This window comes from Neophocaena asiaeorientalis, unplaced genomic scaffold, assembly GCF_003031525.2.
Source record: "Neophocaena asiaeorientalis asiaeorientalis breed wild unplaced genomic scaffold, Neophocaena_asiaeorientalis_V1.1 scaffold230, whole genome shotgun sequence".
Classification (NCBI taxonomy): Eukaryota; Metazoa; Chordata; class Mammalia; order Artiodactyla; family Phocoenidae; genus Neophocaena; species Neophocaena asiaeorientalis.
This window is the reverse complement of record NW_020175186.1, coordinates 8,409,468-8,417,652: the sequence shown is the minus strand read 5'-3', so window position 1 is coordinate 8,417,652 and position 8,185 is coordinate 8,409,468.

Below are 8,185 nucleotides of genomic sequence, written 5' to 3'. Positions count from 1 at the left end.
CAAAACTACAATGAGATATCATCTCACACTGGTCAGAATGGCCATCATCAAAAAAATCTAGAAACAATAAATGCTGGAGAGGGTGCAGAGAAAAGGGAATACTCTTGCACTGCTGATGGGAATGTCAATTGTTACAGCCACTATGGAGAACAGTATGGAGGTTCCTTAAAATACTAAAAATAGAACTACCATACAACCCAGCAATCCCAGTACTGTACGTATACCCTGAGAAAACCATAATTCAAAAAGAGTCGTGTACCAAAATGTTCATTGCAGCTCTATTTACAATAGCCAGGACATGGAAGCAACCTAAGGGTCCATCATCGGATGAATTGGCCATCATCAAAAAAATCTAGAAACAATAAATGCTGGAGAGGGTGCAGAGAAAAGGGAATACTCTTGCACTGCTGATGGGAATGTCAATTGTTACAGCCACTATGGAGAACAGTATGGAGGTTCCTTAAAATACTAAAAATAGAACTACCATACAACCCAGCAATCCCAGTACTGTACGTATACCCTGAGAAAACCATAATTCAAAAAGAGTCGTGTACCAAAATGTTCATTGCAGCTCTATTTACAATAGCCAGGACATGGAAGCAACCTAAGTGTCTATCATCGGATGAATGGATAAAGAAGATGTGGCACATATATAAAATGGAATATTACTCAGCCATAAAAAGAAACGAAATTGAAATATTTTTAGTGAGGTGGATGAACCTAGAGTCTGTCATACAGAGTGAAGTAAGTCAGAAAGAGAAAAACAAATACTGTATGCTGACACATGGAATCTAAGAAAAAGAAAAAAAAGGTCTTGAAGAACCTACGGGTAAGATAGGAATAAAGACACAGACCTACTAGAGAATGGACCTGAGGATATGGGGAAGGGCAAGGGTAAGCTGTGACAAAGTGAGAGAGTGGCATGGACATATATACACTACCAAACGTAAAATAGATAGCTAGTGGGAAGCAGCCGTATAGTACAGGGAGATCAGCTAGGTGGTTTGTGACCACCTAGAGGAGTGGGATAGGGAGGGTGGGAGGGAGGGAGACACAAGAGGGAAGAGATATGGGAAGTGTGTATGTGTATCGCTGATTCACTTTGTTACAGAGCACAAACTAACACACCATTGTAAAACAATTATACTCCAATAAAGATGTTAAAATTTTTTTTTTAAATTAGATTTAAACTATCTCTTAGTATTCCTGCATATGACGCTGTGTGTTACCAAATATTACTTGTGAATAGTAGCTATGAACAGATGAAATTTGAGAAAATAATATAAAAATTGTTATGCTTGTTATATAATCTAGCTTCTTTAGAATATCATGCTGAGTTTTACAAACCATACTTCATTCAACATTGAATATATGGCATTGTGTTTCTGAGAAAAATTTATCTCCAATCAGGATTTCTGTTATTAAATTTATATTTGTCAAGAACCTCAAAAAATTCCCTTCACATTTTAATACTTATCTCTTTCTATTATGGAATGTTGTTTAGACACAAAAAAAATCTATCAGAATACTGCAGCACTCAAGAAAACGCAATAGAAAAATACATTAAAATAAAAATTACAGATTTTAACCAGAAGCAATTTTTAGTTAATCCTTACCCATTACTAAGAATCTAACATGTAGTTCTTAGTTTGTGAGAGTACATGCTAATATCGCATAATAATTCTTTTTCTAGAGTAAATTTGAAATATAAATGAATGTCATCTCCAATGACATAAGAAATTCACATGTAAAAAGAGAGAGGGAAAGGGAAGGAGTATAAAAAGAAGAAAAGAATTGAGAGAGGTGTTTTTGATTTCTTCCTAAATGGTCAGGCTTTAATCTATACTTATTGAATGAACATATCCAAGTATTTATCTTCTTTAACCAAATGAAAGTGCTGCTATAGGGCTTCCCTGGTGGCGCAGTGGTTGAGAGTCTGCCTGCCAATGCAGGGAACATGGGTTCGTGCCCCAGTCCGGGAAGATCCCACATGCCGCGGAGCGGCTGGGCCCGTGAGCCATGGCCGCTGAGCCTGTGCATCCGAAGCCTGTGCTCTGCAGCAGGAGAGGCCACAACAGTGAGAGGCCCGCGTACCGCAAAACAAAACAAAACAAAACAAAACAAAAAAAAAAGAAAGTGCTGCTATAAATTTTGTATCTGTTGTACATTTTGAATTTTCCATTAAGAATTGTCTCATACTTTTTGAATAAGATTTCAAATGAAATTTAAAAAAATTCTACAGTATAAATACATGACTATCTCTGCTTCTCATTTAAAAACAGAAATTAAAATAAGGAATTTTATAAACCTCTGAAGATATGTAATACTTTGCAAACATTAAAGAAAATACGATTTTCAACAATTTGCAAGAGAATTTGAAGAGATTTTAGTTAATCTCAAAAACCTAGTTACAGAGATTGGTTCAAGATGGCGGAGTAGAAGGACGTGCTCTCACTCCCTCTTGCAAGAGCTCCGGAATCACAACTAACTGCTGAACAATCATTGACATGAAGACACTAGAACTTACCAAATAAGATACCCCACATCCAAAGACAAAGGACAAGTCACAATGAGATGGTAGGAGGGGTGCAATCACAATAAAATCAAATCCCATAACTGCTGGGTGGGTGACTCACAAACTGGAGAACACTTAGACCACAGAAGTCCACCCACTGAAGTGAAGGTTCTGAGCTCCACGTCAGATTTCCTAACCTGGGGGTCTGGCAACGGGAGGAGGAATTCCTAGAGAATCAGACTTTGAAGGCTAGTGGGATTTGATTGCAGGACTTCGACAGGACTGGGGGACACAGACTCCACTTTGGAGAGCACACACAGTAGTGTGCTCCTCAGGACCCAGGAGAAGGAGCAGTGACCCCATAGGAGACTGAATCAAACCTATCAGCTAGTGTTGGAGGGTCTCCTGAAGAGGCTGGGGGTGGCTGTGTCTCACCGTGAGAACAAGGACACTGACAGCAGAAGTTCTGGGAAGTACTCCTTGGCGTGAGCACTCCCAGAGTCTGTCAATAGCCCCACCAAAGAGCCCGAGTAGGCTCCAGTGTTGGATTGCCTCAGGCCAAACAACCAACAGGGAGGGAACACAGCCCTATCCATTAGCAGACAAGTGGATTAAAGTTTTACTGAGTTCTGCCCACAAGAGCAACAGTCAGCTCTACCCACCACCAGTCCCTCCCATCAGGAAACTTGCACAAGCCTCTTAGATAGCCTCATCCACCAGAGGGCAGACAGCAGAAGCAAGAATAACTACAATCCTGCAGACTGTGAAACAAAAACCACATTCACAGAAAGATAGACAAGATGAAAAGGCAGAGGGATATGTACCAGATGAAGGAAAGAGGTAAAACCCTAGAAAAACAATTAAATGAAGTGGAGATAGGCAACCTTTCAGAAAAGGAATTCAGAATAATGATAGTGAAGATGATCCAGGATCTCAGAAAAAAGAATGGAAGCAAAGATTCAGTAGATGCAAGAAATGTTTAACAAAGACCTAGAAGAAACAGAGATGAACAAACAAACAAACAGAGATGAACACTACAATAACTGAAATGAAAAATACACTAGAAGGAATAGCAGACTAACTGAGGCAGAAGAATGGATAAGTGACCTGGAAGATAGAATGGTGGAATTCACTGCTGCAGAACAGAATAAAGAAAAAAGAATGAAAAGAAAGGAAGACAGCCAAAGAGACCTCTGGGACAACATTAAACACAACAACATTCACATTATAGGGCTCCCAGAAGGAGAAGAGAGAGGGAAATGACCAGAGAAAATATTTGAAGAGATTATAGTCGAAAACTTCCCTAATATGGGAAAGGAAATAGCCACCCAAGTCCAGGAAGCGCAGAGAGTCCCATACAGGATAAACCCAAGGAGAAACACACCAAGACACATAGTAATCAAACTGGCAAAAATTAAAGAAATAGAAAAATTATTGAAAGCAGCAACGGAAAAACGACAAACAACATACAAGGGAACTCCCATAAGGTTAACAGCTGATTTCCCAGCAGAAACTCTACAAGCCAGAAGGGAGTGGCATGACATAATTAAAGTGATGAAAGGGAAGAACCTGCAACCAAGATTACTCAACCCAGCAAGGATCTCAATCAGATTGGATGGAGAAATCAAAAGCTTTACAGACAAGCAAAAGCTAAGAGAATTCAGTGCCACCAAACCAGCTCTACAGAAAATGCTAAAGGAACTTCTCTAAGTGGGAAACACAAGAGGAGAAAAGGACCTACAAAACAAACCCAAAACTATTAAGAAATGGTAAGAGGAACATACATATCGATAATTACCTTAAACGTGAATGGATTAAATGCTCCAACCAAAAGACCCAGGCTTGCTGAATGGATACAAAAAAAAAGACTCATTCATATGCTGTCTACAAGAGACCAACTTCAGACCTAGGGACACATACAGACTGAAAGTGAGGGGATGGAAAAAGATATTCCATGCAAATGGAAATCAAAAGAAAGCTGGAGTAGCAATATTCATATCACATAAAATATACTTTAAAATAATGTTACAAGAGACAAGGAGGGACACTACATAATGATCAAGGGATCAATTCCAAAAGAAGATGTAACAATTATAAACACATCTGAACCCAACATAGGAGCATCTCAATACATAAGGCAAATGCTAACAACCATAAAAGGGGAAATCGACAGTAGCACAGTCATAGTAGGGGACTTTAACACCCAACTTTCACCAATGGACAGATCATCCAAAATGAAAATAAATAAGGAAACACAAGCTTTAAATGACACAATAGACCAGAGAGACTTAACTACTATAGTACATTCCATCCAAAAACAGCTGATTACACTTTCTTCTCAAGTGCGCACAGAACATTCTCCAGGATAGATCACATCTTGGGTCACAAATCAAGCCTCAGTAAATTTAAGAAAACTGAAATCATATTAAGCATCTTTTCTGACCACAACACTATGAGATTATCAATTATAGGGAAAAAAATGTAACAAACACAAACACATGGAGGCTAAACAATACATTACTAAATAACCAAGAGATCACTGAAGAAATCAAAATGGAAATCAAAAAGTACCTAGAGACAAATGACAATGAAAACATGATGATCCAAAACCTACGGGACACAGAAAAAGCAGTTCTAAGACAGAATTTTACAGCAATACAAGCCTACCTCAAGAAACAAGAAAAATCTCAAATAAACAATCTAAACTTACACTTAAAGGAAGTAGAGAAAGAAGAACAAAGAACACCCAAAGTTAGCACAAGGAAAGAAATCATAAAGATCAGAGCAGAAATAAATGAAATAGAAACAAAGAAAACAAATAGCAAAGATCAAGAAAGCTAAAAGTTGGTTCTTTGAGAAGATAAACAAATTGATAAACCATTAGCCAGACTCATCAAGAAAAAGAGGGAGAGGACTCAAATCAATACAATAGAAATGAAGAAGGAGAAGTTACAACAGACACTGCAGAAATACAAAGCATCCTAAGAGACTACTACAAGCAACTCTATGCCAATAAAATGGACAACCTGGAAGAAATGGACAAATTCTTAAAAGGTATAACTTTCAAAGACTGAACCAGGAAGAAATAGAAAATATGAACAGACCAATCACAAGTAATGAGATTGAAACTGTGATTAAAAATCTTCCAACAAACAAAAATATAGGACCAGATGGATTCACAGGTGAATTCTATCAAACATTTAGAGAACAGCTAACATCCATTCTTCTCAAACTCTTCCAAAAAGTTGCAGAGGGAGGAACACTCCCAAACTTATTCTATGAGGCCACCAACACCCTGATACCAAAACCAGACAAAGATACTACAAAAAAAGAAAATTACATAGCAATATCACTGATGAATATAGATGCAAAAATCCTCAACAAAATACTAGCAAACAGAATCCAACAACACATTAAAAGGATCATACACCATGATCAAGTGGGATTTATCCCAGGGATGCAAGGATTCTTCAATATAAGCAAATCAATCAATGTGATGCACCATAGTAACAAACTGAAGAATAAAAACCATATGATCTTCTCAATAGATGCAGAAAAAGCTTTTGACAAAATTCAACACACAGAAAGTGGGCATAGAGGGAACCTACCTCAATATAATAAAGGCCATATATGACAAGCCCACAGCAAACGTCACTCTGAATGGTGAAAAACTGAAAGCATTTCCTCTAAGATCAGGAAAAAGACAAGGATGTCCACTCTCACCACTATTATTCTACATAGTTTTGGAAGCCCTAGCCATGGCAATCAGAGAAGAAAAAGATATAAAAGGAATATAATTTGGAAAAGAAGAAGTAAAACTGTTACTGTTTGCAGATGACATGATACTATACATAGGGACTCCTAAAGATGCCACCAGAAAAGTATTAGAGATAATCAATGAATTTGATAAAGTTGCAGGATACAAAATTAATGCACAGAAATCTCTTGCCTTCCTATACACTAATGATGAAAAATCTGAAACAGAAATTCAGGGAACACTCCCATTTACGATTGCAACAAAAAGAATAAAATACCAAGGAATAAACCCACCTAAGGAGACAAAAGACCTGCATGCAGAAAACTATAAGACACTGATGAAAGAAACTAAAGATGATATAAACAGATGGAGAGATGTACCATGTTCTTGGATTGGAAGAATCAATACTGTGAAACTGACTATACTACCCAGAGCAATCTACAGACCCAATGCAACCCCTATCAAATTACCAATGGCATTTTTTACAGAACTAGAACAAAAAAATCTTAAAATTTGTATGGAGACACAAAAGACCCCGTATAGCCAAAGCAGTCTTGCGGGAAAAAAATGGAGCTGGAGAAATCAGACTCCCTGACTTCAGACAATACGAGAAAGCTATAGCAATCAAGACAATATGGTACTGGCACAAAGAGAAACATAGATCAATGGAACAGGATAGAAAGCCCAGAGATAAACCCACGCACCCATGGCCAACTAATCTATGACAAAGGAGGCAAGGATATACAATGGAGAAAAGACAGTCTCTTCAATAAGTGGTGCTGGGAAAACTGGACAGCTACATGTAAAAGAATGAAATTAGAACATTCCCTAACACCATACACAAAAATAAACTCAAAATGGATTAAAGACCTAGATGTAAGGCCAGAAATTATCAAATTCTTAGAGGAAAACAGGCAGAATGCTCTGTGACATAAATCACAGCAAGATCCTTTTTGACCCACCTCCTAGAGAAATGGAAATAAAACCAAAAATAAACAAATGAGACCTAATGAAACTTAATAGATTTTGCAAAGCAAAGGAAAATACAAACAGTACGAAAAGAGAACCCTCAGAATGGGAGAAAATATTTGCAAATGAATCAATGGACAAAGGATTAATCTCCATAGTATATAAACAGCTCATGTAGCTCAATATTAAAAAAACAAACAAACAAATACAAAAATGGTCAGAACACCAAAATAGACATTTCTCCAAAGAAGACATACAGATGGCCAAGAAGCACATGAAAAGCTGCTCAACATCACTAATTATCAGAGAAATACAAATCAAAACTACAATGAGGTATCACCCCAAAGCAGTTAGAATGTACATCATCAGAAAATCTACAAACAATAAATGCTGGCGAGGGTGTGGAGAAAAGGGACCCCCCTTGGACTGTTGGTGGGAATGTAAAGTGATACAGTCACTATGGAGAACAGTATGGAGGTCCCTTAAAAAAGTAAAAATAGAATTACCATATGACCCAGCAATCCCACTATTGGGCTTATAACCAGAGGAAACCATAATTCAAAAAGACACATGCACCTTAATGTTCATTGCAGCACTATTTACAGTAGCCAGGGCATGGAAGCAACCTAAATGCCCATCGACAGACAAATGGATAAAGAAGATGTGGTAAATATATACAATGGAATATTACTCAGCCATAAAAAGGAACAAAATTGGGTCATTTGTAGAGATGTGAATGGACCTATAGACTGTCATACAGAGTAAGTCAGAAAGAGAAAAATAAATATCGTATGTTAACACATATATGTGGAACCTAGAAAAACGGTACAGATGAACTGGTTTGCAGGGCATAAATTGAGACACAGATGTAGAGAACAAACGTATGGACACCAAGCGGGGAAATCGGCGGGGGTGGTGGTGGTGGTGATGGTGGTGTGATGAAC